Here is a 15526-nt window from a genome sequence, read left to right on the forward strand (position 1 = left end):
AAAGGCCATATATGACAAACCCACAGCCAACATCGTCCTAAATGGTGAAAAACTGAAACCATTTCCAGTAAGCTCAGGAAGAAGACAAGGTTGCCCACTCTCACCACTATTATTCAACATAGTTTTGGAAGTTTTAGCCTCAGCAATCAGAGAAGAAAAAGAAATAAAAGGAATCCATTTGGAAAAGAAGAAGTAAAGCTGTCACTGTTTGCAGATGATATGATACTAGACATAGAGAATCCTAAAGATGCCACCAGAAAACTATTAGAGCTAATCAATGAATTTGGTAAAGTTGCAGGATATAAAATTAATGCACAGAAATCTCTTGCATTCCTATACACTAATGATGAAAAATCTGAAAGAGAAATTAAGGAAACACTCCCATTTACCACTGTAACAAAAAGAATAAAATACCTAGGAATAAACCTATCTAGAGAAACAAAAGACCTGTATGCAGAAAACGATAAGACACTGATGAAAGAAATTAAAGATGATACCAACAGATGGGGACATATACCATGTTCTTGGATTGGAAGAATCAATATTGTAAAAATGACTACACTACCCAAAGCAATCTACAGATTCAATGCAATCCCTATCAAATTACCAATACCATTTTTTACAGAACTAGAACAAAAACTCTTAAAATTTGTATGGAATCACAAAAGACCCCAAATAGCCAAAGCAGTCTTGAGGGGGAAAAATCAGACTCCCTGACTTCAGACTATATTACAAAGCTACAGTAATCAAGACAATATGGTACTGGTACAAAAAGAGAAATATAGATCAATGGAACAGGATAGAAAGCCCAGAGATAAACCCATGCACCTATGGTCAACTAATCTATGACAAAGGAGGCAAGGATATACAATGGAGAAAAGACAGTCTCTTCAATAAGTGGTGCTAGGAAAACTGGACAGCTACATGTAAAAGAATGAAATTAGAACACTCCCTAACACCATACACAAAAATAAACTCAAAATGGGTTAGAGACCTAAATGTAAGTCAGGACACTCTAAAACTCTTAGAGGAAAACATAGGAAGAACACTCTTTGACATAAATCACAGCCAGATCTTTTTTGATCCACCTCCTAGAGTAATGGAAATAAAAACAAAATAAACAAATGGGACCTAATGACACTTAAAAGCTTTTGTAAAGCAAAGGAAACTACAAACAAGATGAAAAGACAACCCTCAGAATGGAAGAAAATATTTGGAAACGAATCAACGGACAAAGGATTAATCTCCAAAATATATAAACAGCTCATGCAGCTCAATATTAAAAAAACAAACAACCCAATCAAAAAATCGGCAGAAACCTAAGTAGACATTTCTCCAAAGAATACATATAGATGGCCAAGAAGCACATGAAAAGCTGCTCAACATCACTAATTATTAGAGCAATGCAAATCAAAACTACAATGAGGAATCACCTCACACCAGTTCAAATGGGCATCATCAGAAAATCTACAAACAACAAATGCTGGAGAGGGTGTGGAGTTAAGGGAACGCTCTTGCACTGTTGGTGGGAATGTAAATTGATACAGCCACTATGGAGAACAGTATGGAGGTTCCTTAAAAAACTAAAAGTAGAATTACCATATGACCCAGCAATCCCACTACTGTGTGTATACCCAGAGAAAACCATAATTCAAAAAGACACATGCACTCCAATGTTCACTGCAGCATTATTTACAATAGGCAGGTTATGGAAGCAATCTAAATGCCCATCAACAGATAAATGGATAAAGAAGATGTGGTACATATATGCAATGGAATATTACTAAGCCAGAAAAAGGAACAAAGTTGAGTCATTTGTAGAGACGTGGTTGAATCTAGATACTGTCATACAGAGTGAAGTAAGTCAGAAAGAGAAAAACAAATATCGTATATTAACGCATATATGTGGAACCTAGAAAAATGGTACAGATGAACCAGTTTGCAGGCCAGAAATTGAGACACAGTTATAGAAAACAAATGTATGGACACCAAGGCGTGAAAGCAGCGGGGGGGTTGGGGGTGTGTGTGATGAATTGGGAGATTAGGATTAACATCTATATACTAATATGTATAAAATGGATAAATAATAAGAACCTTCTGTATAAAATAAAATAAAATTCAAAAAAAAGGAATAATAAAATACTATTTGAATATACTCAGACATACATCATTTAATTTTTTCATTTCATTCCAAATTCTTCATTTATTACATAGCCATCTTTCACACGGAAAAAAAAAATAGTCATGATACTTGTTAAATATGTGTTCTTTTCTAAAATATTTTATCAATTCTAATGAGAAATAACACTAATGAAACATTTTTAATCCTATATCAAATATATTTAAGGGATGTCAGGAGAAACAATGTGGCACAACTATAAAGCAATCAACTGAGAGGTAAGAAACATAAATTCTGATTCTAACAGCATTTATTCAGTACTCAGTGTATACCAGGCACTGTGCTAAATGTTTAACTCATATTCATTTATTTAATCCTTATAATATCCCTGCAAACTATGTACTATGACTATCCTATTTTCAGATGTGGAAACTGAAGCACAGAGAGGTGATTTGACTTGCACAAGGTCACACAGCTAATAAGTGGCAGGGGGGCACTGTGGGACTTCAGAGCCAAAACACCTAGCCATGGTTCAACATGATCTCTCTAGTCCTGGAATTGCCACTAGCTGCTTAACTTTGTTGGAGCCACAGTTTCCTAATGAGTTAAAGAGTTGAGTAGAGATCTTTAAGAAAATTTCCAGTCCTAACACTTAAAATATCATGCAAACCATGACCTTACAGAATCTTCCTCTGCCAAATGCTTTATATTAAAGTTACATTTATCACACAACCAAACACCCATATCTGGACACTTACTTTCTAGCAACAACTGCAAGATAATCCAGAGGAAGAATTAACTAAAAAACCAATCATGGTATGTAAGTCACAGGAAAAATACATCTCCTTGGAGGAATAAGGTTGCAGTTTATCAGTCCTAAACTCACGAATTTCCCCAGACATTGATGTGAGACCTACCTAGAGGGCAGGTTACAGAACTGGGTTTCCTACAATATGGTTTCTGAACTAACTAAAGAGCTTCCAAAGCATGTACATTTTCTGACATTAGGCGGCGGAAAATTTTTCCCCCTTCAGAGCAAAACGTCCCCCAGGACCTCCTAAAGGAGTTATAATTGATTTTAAACCATCTCACCAAACATAATTATAAGTACTTGTGTGCTCGCTTCAGCAGCACATATACTAAAATTGGAATGATATGGAGAAGATTAGCATGGTCCCTGTGCAAGGATGACATGCAAATTCGTGAAGCGTTCCATATTTTTATGTATATGTATAGCGGATTCACGTTGCTATAAAGCAGAAACTAACACACCATTATAAAGCAATTATACTCCAATACAGATGTTTTTAAAAAAAAGTACTTGTAAGATTCCTCAAAATACCTCTTTGGAGTATCCATACAGAGACACAGAGTAGAGCTATACATTTGGAGAAGAATTAATATTAAATTTATTTCACCAAACACTGTGAACTACCCACTAGAGTGACCTACCATTCAGCTTACCTGAAGAGCAAAAATTTAAATCTAAATGATTAAAGTCTCAAATCTTATTTTAATAATACAAGCAGGATTGGACAGTATCTTCCTGCAGTGTGTGAAGTAGTTCATACTCGCTGTACTTTTTCACTGTGTGTAAAGAGGGACATCAAGTGGTCTAAGTTCTGGAAGACGGGCATTTTTCTCAAAAATCTTTTAAGCTCCTATGGCTCCCTGACAGGATGGATAGAAAAAAGGAGTGCAAAGGATAGAAAGTTTCAAAACACTCACCTTTTAAAAAAATTACTTGAATAATTTCAGCCAATTTTTGTAAGGATCAATTTTCCTTAGTTAGAGACAGTTTTCTTTTGGATACTCAGTCATATCTCAATTATCCCTAGTAGGTAAGGGATATAATACTGTTTAGAATACATAAATAATTTATGTATCATAGTATGTGTGTATGTAGGTATTTTGTTATATAGGCTATTTTGCTTTCCTACTGCATTTTTTATGTTACATAATAAAGTTAATTTGTTATTCCTGAACAACAGCAACAACAACAAAAAGACCTGAAAAAGCCCAAAGCATTGTGAATGCTAAGGTAAAGTGAAAAATAAATTTGCTACAGTATGCAAGGACTAAACCATACAACTTTTTTTAAAAGATAGTTATAGCTTGTCTACATCTATGTTTGAAATGTATCCCAAATAAAAGTGCTGGGCACTTCTATTCCCATACACTTGTAATCCCTTTGTCCTGTTTATGGAACAGATAAATGAAGAAGAGCTTTATAACAATTTTCAGCAAGAAAGAAAAGTTAGGCTGCTGGATAACTGCACAGAAAGCCACTATTGACAAGAACCACCTGCCTACTATTATTTAAATGTTTCTCATATCAGAAAAGCATGAAGTTCTTTTGAGGTTGTTTCTCCCCTTAGTCCTTCAGGCCAGATTCTACAGATAAGGGGGGAAATGAGAGGCATTACTACTTGGTCTTGCCTGAGCTATTGAGTTTATAGTAAAATAAAATAAAATATAGTAAAATAAAAATTAAGGGCTTCCCTGGTGGCGCAGTGGTTGAGAGTCCGCCTGCCGATGCAGGGTACGCGGGTTCGTGCCCCGGTCTGGGAGGATCCCACATGCCGCGGAGCGGCTGGGCCCGTGAGCCATGGCCGCTGAGCCTGTGCATCCGGAGCCTGTGCTCCGCAACGGGAGAGGCCACAGCAGTGAGAGGCCCGTGGACCGCAAAAAAAAAAAAAAAAAAAAAAATTAAGCTAATGTGGACACTAAGCAACAAAAGAGTTAAACAAGTATAAATTGAAATAACAAAACTCATTCTATAACAGTGACACCTTCAGTTCTAAGTGAAGTGGAATGATCAATGAAGTACATGGGCAGGGGAGTCCCACCACCTCACTTCCAAGCCAGGTCAGCCTCTTCCAAACTCTAGCAAGCTATTTAACTGCTCTAGATCATGTTTCTTCCTATGTGAAATGCGAATACCTACCTCAACGGGTTATGGTGAGAAACAAATAATCAGATTGAAAGCATTTGTCAAAGTGTCTGGCACATAGCCAACACTCTGTACATGCTAGCTGCTACTCTTATTAACCCAGGAGTGAGATTATCCAACTGAAGGACAATATTTGGACAGGACATCCTGATCTGAGAATGTCTCTCATTTCTCATACTGACATAATTTAAGTTCTCCCTTTCATGAATTCTTTTTTGAAAACTTAATTCCAAAAGTAATACACATATATTTTATAAATAAAAAACACTAAAGAATAGGTTCAAAGTGAGAGTCCTATACCCATCTCCAATACCAACTGTGATTATTCTTACTTTAAAAGTCACAACTGCTCTTGGTTTGAGAACCAGTTTTGTTCTTCATTTTATATGTGTCTATCCGTTTATATGTTTAAACAAAAACAGATGTAGTTATTTATAATCTTTTAAAATAGAAATTGAATCATATTATAAAAATTATTCTAATATTTGCACTTTCACTTAACACCATATCCAGGATCTCCTTCAGTATATGTTAGTGTGTGAAGATTTATGCTGTTGACATAAATTTAATAGTAAATTTTAAATAAAGAGACAAGATAAGGACACAAAGTGTTCTTTCATCACTGTTTAACTTTTAAGAGCAATGACTGTGTTAAGATTATGTTGATTTTTTTAAGTCCTTTACCATTTAGAGATATCTACTGAAATATTTACAAATATATTATATGATGCCTAGGATTGGCTTCAAAATAACTGGAAAAGGGATAGAGAGAAGGAAAATGAGGGGATAAAAATAAAACAAGATTGGCCATGAGTTAATAATTAAGCTGGTTGGTGAGTATATGTGTTAGACTATTCTCTTCTCTGTACTTTTAAATATTTCTGAAATTTTCCATATTAAAAAATTTTTAACATTTTCTATCCTTAAAATTTAGCTATTAAATTCCAAACAGCTATGCATTTAACTTACAGCAATTAATTTCTGATTAGTTTAATCAACAAAACCAATGGTTCCCAACACCAATCCCCTAAACAGCACAAACAAAAAACAACTTAGCTTCCTTGTAGTTTGAATGTTGCTATAAAAATCCAAACACAATAACCAGCCCAGAGAAGCAGTGTTCACTAATATTATGGGGATATTTATCAACAGGTGTAAATTATAAACTATTATAATTATTGCTTTTTAGAGTTAATGAAGAAGTGTTTTTTCTCTTATGTTGAAATTATAGCAGCTGGTTGAAAACAGAAAAACAGTTTAGTCTATGTACAGCCAAAAAAATCAAGAAGATAATGTTGTGTGCTTTATTCACCCAGATAAAAAGACATACAATCTGGAGTGTACTTGCCAAAACTCTGCCCTGCTGAAGCCAAGAGGAGAACTTTGTTATGCCACTGGAGTAGAATAATTTTTTGAATCTTTGATTTGTATTTTGCTCTATGTACACCTCGATAGTTTCAAGGAGGCAGACAAACCCTTAATATCTTAAAGGGCACAGAACACAAGCTGCTTGGATTCTACAGCTCTTCCTGACTCTTGGCAATGTCTACACTCACTGAAGAGGTAAGTCCGTGTGGGCTGAAGGCAGATGGGATAGCCATAGTACCTTCTAGGGCAGCAAAAGGGAAAAGGAAAAGTTTTCTCAATATTGGAAAGAGGTCAGGATTCAGAAGGTGCAGTGAGACACAGAACCTGGCAAGACAAGAGGGTGTCTGTGTGGTGCACCCAGAGAGGCTGAATGGTTGGCCCCCCAGTCCTTTCAAAGATTCCTAACACCAAGCATGAACTAGAAACAGTGGAGGAGCAGAGTCTAGTAGGACCAAGCTAGCTGGACAATGGCCATCTCCATATTATCCAGTGAGAGCCAATGATCAATGACAAGAGCTATGATCTTCACTATGGTTTGACACCATTTAAGATCCTGAATCTTTGCACAATGTTTGGGACAAGAGAGCACTACACAAATATATAGACTTAATTACTGCCAGCCCAGAAGTATGATGAGATTTTACCTAGATTTGGGTTTAAGTGACTTTAAAGAAAATAAACATGTGCAATAGTTTTTACAGATCTGGGTTTGTGTTTGTTAATTCACACAGATGACTCCATTTAAAAAGCAACCATGCCAATAAAAGTGGCTATAAAAGCAACCTGCATCCATGCTGTAATAATAACCATCTTTCACATCTGCACAGCTTTGTACATTTGGTAAGGTGTTTTCACATGTTATCTCATTTGATCCTCACAGAGTTAAGAGGGTTCAGTGGCTCTCAAGCTGTTGAGAGTAGATGGGCAGGAGCGAACGGCTTAATGGAAGAGAGGATTTTCTCCCAGGCATCTATCTGGTCACTAGATATTTCCTTTGCTCAGCTGCATTCTCATTCTCTGTCTCTCTCTTTCTCTCTGTCTCTGTCTGTCTCTGTCTCTCTCTCTCTGTCTCTCTGTCTCTCTGTCTCTCTCTCTTTCTCTCTCTATCAGAACAAGAGGAAAAATTGATTCAACTCTTCCTTTAAAAACATCTGTACAAAGTTGTCAGTTCTCAGATGAATTTCACAGAACCCAATGCCAAGGATGACTTGACTTCTTAAGGGGTTGTAATTTAGGCTGCCACCCAATGGTGGTAGTAAGTCATGGTGAAACCTTCTCATGAAACAGAAAAACAGAACAAAACAACGAAACAAATACTATTTGAGAAGGAAAAGAGATTATAACACTTTGCAATGCCTTCTTACTATCAGAAACAGGTATCTTTCTTAAAACAACTCAACAGATGTAAAGTTTATTTAAAAAGTATTCTTCTATTGCAAACTTTTAAAGCCAAAGAATTTAATAGAAGTTGCCTCTGAGGAATGGGAGTTGGGGGAATTAAGCAGGTAAGACTTTCATTTCTCTACTTAGTACATTTCTATATTTTTGTATTGGTTACAATAAAATACATTACTTTTGTAATACGCTTAATTTGAAAACTAAAGAATTTTTTAATCAAAGGAATCTAATATCTAATTCAGTTCTTTTCCTCTTTAGCACAAAACATCATTGCTAGTTCTCTTTTCCTTCTATACCTTACAGGGAATGAAAAAGAAAACCCTCGTTTCTTTAATTGTTCACTTTTGTCATGAATAACCCTGCCCTGGCTTGTCCATGTCCTCTAGCCAGGAATTTCCAACTGTGACAAGAACACCAGAGAAGGACTCAGAACCAGCACCAGAATTAAAATTTCACTCTCCATCAACCTACACCATCTGGTGAGGGTACAAGGCTGAATGCATCTGTCATTGCTTTTTCAGGCATACTCAGAGCAAACAGGCAGTAATCTAGGAGAGCAAGTTTTTTTGTTTGTTTCTTTTGTAAAGTTGTAACAGGAAAAATTTCTCCAAAAGGCAAAATGCATTTTAACATCTGCAAAACTTACTACAAATAATAAAAAAAATAACAGAATAGCTACAAACATATAACTGTCCTTGTAAGAAAAAGAATGGGCTTTTTATTTTTGTAATGTGGGACTCATATTCTTAAGAGTGGTAGAGGGATATGAAACATTGAAAGACACTGATTTGGCTTGGTCCAAAGTCCCAGCAGCCCCCTTTTCAACTACCGGCTTTGACTTCTATAAGTTTTCTTTGTATGTAAGAACTTGTCGTAGGTAAAAAGAAAACCATTCAGTCTCTCCAGCCCTCTGATTTAACTTTTCTTTTGTTCCTCCTTATTATTAGTAAACACACAATTTCCCCTAGAGGAAAATAAACATCCATCTTAGCTGTGTCTTGACTTCCACAACCATAACATGTTCCCCTAACAATTCATTTCCACATTATTTTTCTTTCTGAGAACCCCCTCCATCCTTCAAAAATGTCTTCCAGGTTTAGACATGGTAGCTTCATTTGCATAAATTAATCATATTTTTAAATTTTTTCTCTTCACAATCCCCATAGCAACTGGCTTCTTTAGAAACTTCTACAGAGAGTCCAAAGATATCATATCTTTTAACTGAACAGAATATTTTGAATAGAATTAGTAAAGGAAAATAAGATGGTTTCATTACCACGTCCTTGGCCTTTCATTCCTTTTATTTTTTTTTCTTTTGTAAAATAAAACTTTGTCAATTCCGCTATACAGAATTGGTTAGGTATTCTGGGGCTTATCAGTTATTAAAGAATGTATATTTTAAAAGATGCTATCTCACCCATTTTAAAGAGCAGTTTTTCATGTATTCATTCCGTAAGTATTTGAGTATACTAAGAACCGCTTGAAGCTGTGATTCAGGCAACTATAAAACTCAGAACTGCCCTCCTGCACCTGCAATCATGTTAGGTGACAATAAAAAGCAGTGTATAATTAAACACTGAAACTGTAAAACAGCCCTATCAGCATTCAGGAAAAAAAAGGAAATCATCATTTTTGGTTGATGTAAGAGGAAGATGAAATTTGAATTGGGTTCTGAGAGATAGGCAGGATTTGAAAAGTTGAAAAAAGAAAACATTATTCCAGGCATCACTCCAGAAATAGAAGGCAGTATGAATATTTACATGCAGGGTAAATATGGAATGTTTGGAGGCACAACGAGTAGATTAGTTTGGCTAGAAGAGGATAAATTGAGGCATACAAGACAGGGCTAAAAAGCTAGGAGATAAGGCTAGAGGGCAGGTGTAGAAAGCCTTGACCATCAGCCTGGATTTTATCTCATAGGTGATAGGATGAACTAGTTAAAATAGGAAATTAAAAGAAATTAGGAAGAGTAATCTAAAAGAATGTTTGAGATTACTTGAGGGCCAGACTTTCTCCCTACCTCGTTTTTTTCTTCCTCCATTTCCCTACTCCACTTTCAGGCAGAGTAATTTTTTTAAATTCAGTCTCTAAACACTTTTTATTGAATTATAATTAGCATTAAATATCATATTAGTTTCAGCTGTACATGATTCGACATTTTTATTCATTATGAAATAACCACAATAAGACCAGTGACCATCCATCACCATACAGTTGTTACCATATTATTGACAATATTCTCTATGTGTACATTACATCCCCATGGCTTATTTATTTTATAGCTGGAAGTTTGTACCTACTAATCCTCCTTCACCTGTTTAGTCCATCCCCCGACCCCCTCTTCCCCCGGCAACTACTAGTTTGTCCTATCTATAACTCTGTTTCTGTTCTGTTTCATTTGTTCATTTTGCTTTTTAGATTCCACAAATAAGTGAAACCACATGGTATTTATTTTTCTTTGACTTATTTCACTTAGCATAATACCCACCAGGTCCTTCCTTGTGGCTGCGAATGACAAGACTTCATTCTTTACTATATATATATAGAGAGAGAGAGGGAGAGGGAGGGGGAGAGGGAGGGGGAGGGGGAGGGGGAGGGGGAGGGGAGGGGGAGGGGGGAGGGGAGGGGAGGGGGAGGGGAGGGGAGGGGAGGGGAGGGGGAGGGGAGGGGAGGGGAGGGGGAGGGGAGGGGGAGGGGGAGGGGAGGGGGAGGGGAGGGGGAGGGGAGGGGAGGGGGAGGGGGAGGGGAGGGGGAGGGGAGGGGAGGGGGAGGGGAGGGGGAGGGGAGGGGGAGGGGAGGGGGAGGGGAGGGGGAGGGGGAGAGAAAGGAAGGAAGGAAGGAAGGAAGGAAGGAAGGAAGGAAGGAAGGAAGGAAGAGACCACATCTTTATCCATTCATCTGTCAGTGGACACTTAGGTTGGTCCTATATGTTGGCTACTGTAAACAATGCTGCAATGAACACAGGGATACAAATATCTTTTCAAATTTGTATTTTCTCCAGATAAATACCTGCAAGTGGAGTTGCTGGATCATATGGTAGTTCTATTTTTAGTTTTTTGAGGAACCTCCAGTTTTCCATAGTGGCTGCACCAAGTTACATTCCCACCAACAGCGCACGAGGGTTCCCTTTTCTCCACATCCTCACCAACACTTGTTTCCTGTCTTTTTGATAACAGCCAATCTGACAGGTGTGAGCTATCTCATTGTGGTTTTGATTTGCATTTACCTGATGATTAGTGGTGTTTAGCACCACTCCACGTATTTTGACCATCTGTATGTCTTCTTTGGAAAAATGTCTATTCAGGTCCTCTGATTTTTTAATGGAGTTGTTTGGTTTTTTGGATATTGTGTTGTATTAGTTCTTTATATATCTTGGACATTAACCCTTTGTCAGATATATCACTTGCAAATATCTTCTCCCATTCCTTGGTTGCCTTTAGATCTGTTGGTGATTTCCTTCACTGTGCAAAAGGTTTTCAGTTTGATATAGTCCCATTTGTTTATTTTTGCTTGTTTCCCTTGCCTGAGGAGATTGCTAACACCAATGTCAAAAAGGTGACTGCCCAGTTTTCTTCTAGGAGCTTTATGGTTACAGGTCTTACATTTAAGTCTTTAATCCATTTTCAGTTTATTTTTGTATATGGTGTAAGAAGTGGTCCAGTTTCATTCTTTTGCATGTAGCTGCCCTGTTTTCCCAACACCATTTATGGAAGACACTATCTTTTCCCCATTATATATTCTTGTCTCCTTTGTCATAGATCAATTTACCATGTGAGCAGGGGTTTATTTCTGGACTCTCTATTCTGACCCATTTTTCTATGTGTACGCTTTTGTGCCAGTACTGTACTTTTGATTACTAGAACTTTGTAGCATGCTACACATGCTGAGCGTGTGATACTTTCAGCTTTGTCTTTCCTTCTCAAGATTGCTTTTGCTATTTGGGGTCTTCTGTGGTCCCATACAAATGTTAGCATTGTTCTAGTTCTGTGAAAAATGCTATGCATATTTTGAAAGGAATTGCACTGAATCTGTAGATTGATTTGTGTAGCACATACATTTTAAGGATATTGATTCTTCCAGTCCATGGGCACTGTGTATCTTTCCATTTATTTGTGTCGTTTTCAAATTCTGTCATCTATATGTTATAGTTTTCAAAAGTACAGGTCCTTCACCTCTTTGGTTTAATTTATTGCTAGGTATTTTTTTCTTTTGATGCAGTTGTAAATGGGACTATTTTCTATGTTTCTCTTTCTCATAGTTTATCAGTGTATAAAAATGCAACAAATTTCTGCATATTAATTTTGTATCTTGCAACTCTACTGAATTCATCTATTAGTTCTAATAGTTTTTGGTTGTTGGTCAGAGTGATCTTAAGATTAACAATTCTGTTGTGCCGTTTTTTTGTTTTTTTAAATTTATTTTATTTTTGGCTGCATTGGGTCTTTGTTGCTGCACACAGGCTTTTTCTAGTTGCGGTGAGTGGGGGCTACTCTTCATTGTGGTGCGCAGGCTTCTCATTGAGGTGGCTCCTCTTATTGGAGAGCACAGACTCTAGGCACGCAGGCTTCAGTAGTTGTGGCACGCGGGCTCAGCAGTTGTGGCTCACGGGCTCTAGAGCGCAGCCCCAGTAGTTGTGGTGCACAGGCTTAGTTGCTCTGCGGTATGTGGGATCTTCCTAAACCAGGGCTCGAACCCGTGTCTTCTGCATTGGCCGGCGGATTCTTAACTACTGCACCACCAGGGAAGTCCCCATATTGTACAGTTTTTAAATGATGCCATTCTCCTGGTAAAACAGTTCAATAGCTTCACAGGAACTTTCAAAATCCTACCGACTTAACATAAGGCCTTTAAGATCTGGCCCCAGGTTGCCTCTCCAGACTTGTCACTTACACAATAGCCATCGTTCAAACACCCTTCCATCTGAATTAAATTCTCCTTCATTACTCCTGCCCCTTTCCCTTTTTTGTCTGGTATATACTTAATTCATCTTGAGGTCTCAGCTTAGGTGTCACTTCCCCAAGGAAGGCTCTCCAAGCTCCTCAAATCCAGATTAGGTTTCCTGCCATAAGTCTTATCCCTGACAGCATTTAAGACCTATATCCTTGTCTGTGGCATACCATCAGGGAAGGGGTATTTTCCCCACCACCTACCAAAGGGCCAGGAACATAAGAAATGCTTAAAAATATTTGTTAAAGAATGAAAAAGGCAGAAGGCAGAAAAAATAGGAGTCTATGACTGTTAGTCATAAAGTAGTAAGATTTAGTAGTAAGAGGGAACACATTTTGTGAGAAAGGGAGATTTGATATTGTATGTCAGTTTCCCAACTGATGCTCCTTATTTGTCCTCCATGGCTGTGTCAACAGAACTCTCCTCCTTCCTGCCTTAAATAGGTACTTAACCTTGGCTTTGCTGTTTTGGCTTGTAAAATGATTATCTCTTCTTTGGTTATAGCACCCAATTTCTCTTTGAAGAATTACCCTCGGGCTTCCCTGGTGGCGCAGTGGTTGAGAGTCCGCCTGCTGATGCAGGGGACACGGGTTCGTGCCCTGGTCCGGGAAGATCCCACATGCTGCGGAGCGGCTGGGCCCGTGAGCCATGGCCGCTGAGCCCGCGCGTCCAGAGCCTGTGCTCCGCAATGGGAGAAGCCACAACAGTGAGAGGCCCACGCACCGCAAAAAAAAAAAAAAAAGAATTACCCTCCCCCATTCTGTATAGTCCTAAAGGGACTATAAATCAGGTCTTGACCTCTTTTAGCTAAGACTCAATGAGATTCTCTCCTTGACTTTGAAAAATTGAGTGTCCTAAGAGCAATCACCTGACGCTCATCATTCCTACAGTGGCACTTAGTTCCTGCTTCCTAGATACCTGGGCTGCCCTGGTTTCTGTGCTTTTAACTTGTCCTTGTTCTCAAACCTTATTATGAACTAGTAGAAATGTCCTTCTAATAAATCACCATTTTATTCAATAAGCCATTGTCAATTTCTGGTACTTCCAAAAAACAAAAGAACAAAAGCTAACAGGAAAAGAGAAAAAGAAAGAAGAAAGGGGAAAGGGAGGGGGGAAGGGAGGGAGGGAAGAGAAAGAAGAAAAAGAAATGCAAGATATATATATAATTTTAAATTTTCTAGCAGCCTCATTAAAAAAAGAAACATGAAATTAATTGTAATGCTAGGTTTTATTTAGACCAATACATCCAAACTCAATATTTCAACATGTAGTCAATATGAAAACTATAAATATTTTACTTTTTTCAAGTCTTTGAAATGTATATATTTTACACTTACAGCCCACCTCAATGCAAACAATAAACTTGCAAAGGCTAAAGTGAAATGCAGTCCTTTCAAAACAATGAAATGTGTATAACAGGAAAATATTTTACACTGCTATAGTTTTTAAATTTAACTAAATTTAAATATTCTGTTACTCAGTCACATTAGCCACCTTTCACGTGCTCAGTAGCAACATATGACTAGGCTTACTGTACTGGGCTGCACAGCCTTAGACATGATCAGCTCCAAGAGTAAAGACACTCAGGGGATGTGTTCTTGATGGATCTAGTAACTGGAAGGAATTGAAGGTTCTCATACTTCCAACAAATTCCATTATGAAAGGATTCAGAATTGTGTGAAGACCTATGAAAATATCTCTTCCCCCAAAATGATGTTTCCTTGGCTGTGTAACTAAAACAGGTTAACACATTATTGAGTGTGAAACCAATCCTCTGTATTCTACAATTCAACAGCATAGAGAGATCAAGGAGTTATCTTCCCTGTCTGGGAGTTTAATTCAAAGTTAAAATTACATTATTACTTTTAAATCACTTCTCATTTATTACATTTTGATGGGTAGAAAGAGATTTGGGGGACTAGCTTTAATTATAAGTATTTTCTATGTCAAATAAAAATGTAGAATTTTGAAGTTTGAAGAATTTGACCTTCACCCCTCAGACAATAATAGTCATTGTAAACTGTGGAGTAGGTCAGTGGCCATGATGAGGCCAATGTTTCAGGAAAAGGAATCAGAATCCAGTGTGAAAGTAGACTGGTAACAACAGAGGTCCAGAGGGAAGGTCTGGAGCTTCTAGCATCCTTAGCTGGTGTACATATGCTCTTACTTCTGTCAAGAATTGTTTTCCTCTTAAGCTTATAAGACATGTGCCTATCCTTCAAGATCATATTCATAGTCAGCTCTGTTTCCCAGATGCAGACTACAGAATGGATCCCTTCTTCATCTTTGCTCCCACAGAACCTCTTTCAAAATCCTGAACAGAAGTCAAATTCACAGAGGCAGGAAGTGGTACAGTGGTTACCAGGGGAGGAGGGAATGAGGAGTTATCGTTCAATGGGTAGAGTTTCAGTTTTGCAAGATGAAAAGTTTTCTGTGGATATATGGGAGTTACGGAGGCACAAAACTAAATGATTGGAAGGCCTTTCCCCAGGCTAACTCCTCCCCTTTCAGATCTCAACTTAAATGTCCCACTTTTAAGAGTCCTTCCCTTTTCCAGGCCAGAATGGTTTAGGTGCCCTTGCTATACCCTCTCATGAGCCCCATACTTTTCATGTAGGGCTCTTATTATAACTGCAATCAATACCTAATTTTGTGTCATATTAGTTTGCTAGGGCTCCCATAACAAAACAGTTATGACCAGGTGGCTTAAACCACAAAACTTTATTTTCTCACATTTCTGG

Source organism: Leucopleurus acutus, assembly GCF_964270905.1.
Source record: "Leucopleurus acutus genome assembly, chromosome: 20".
Lineage (NCBI taxonomy): Eukaryota > Metazoa > Chordata > Mammalia > Artiodactyla > Delphinidae > Leucopleurus > Leucopleurus acutus.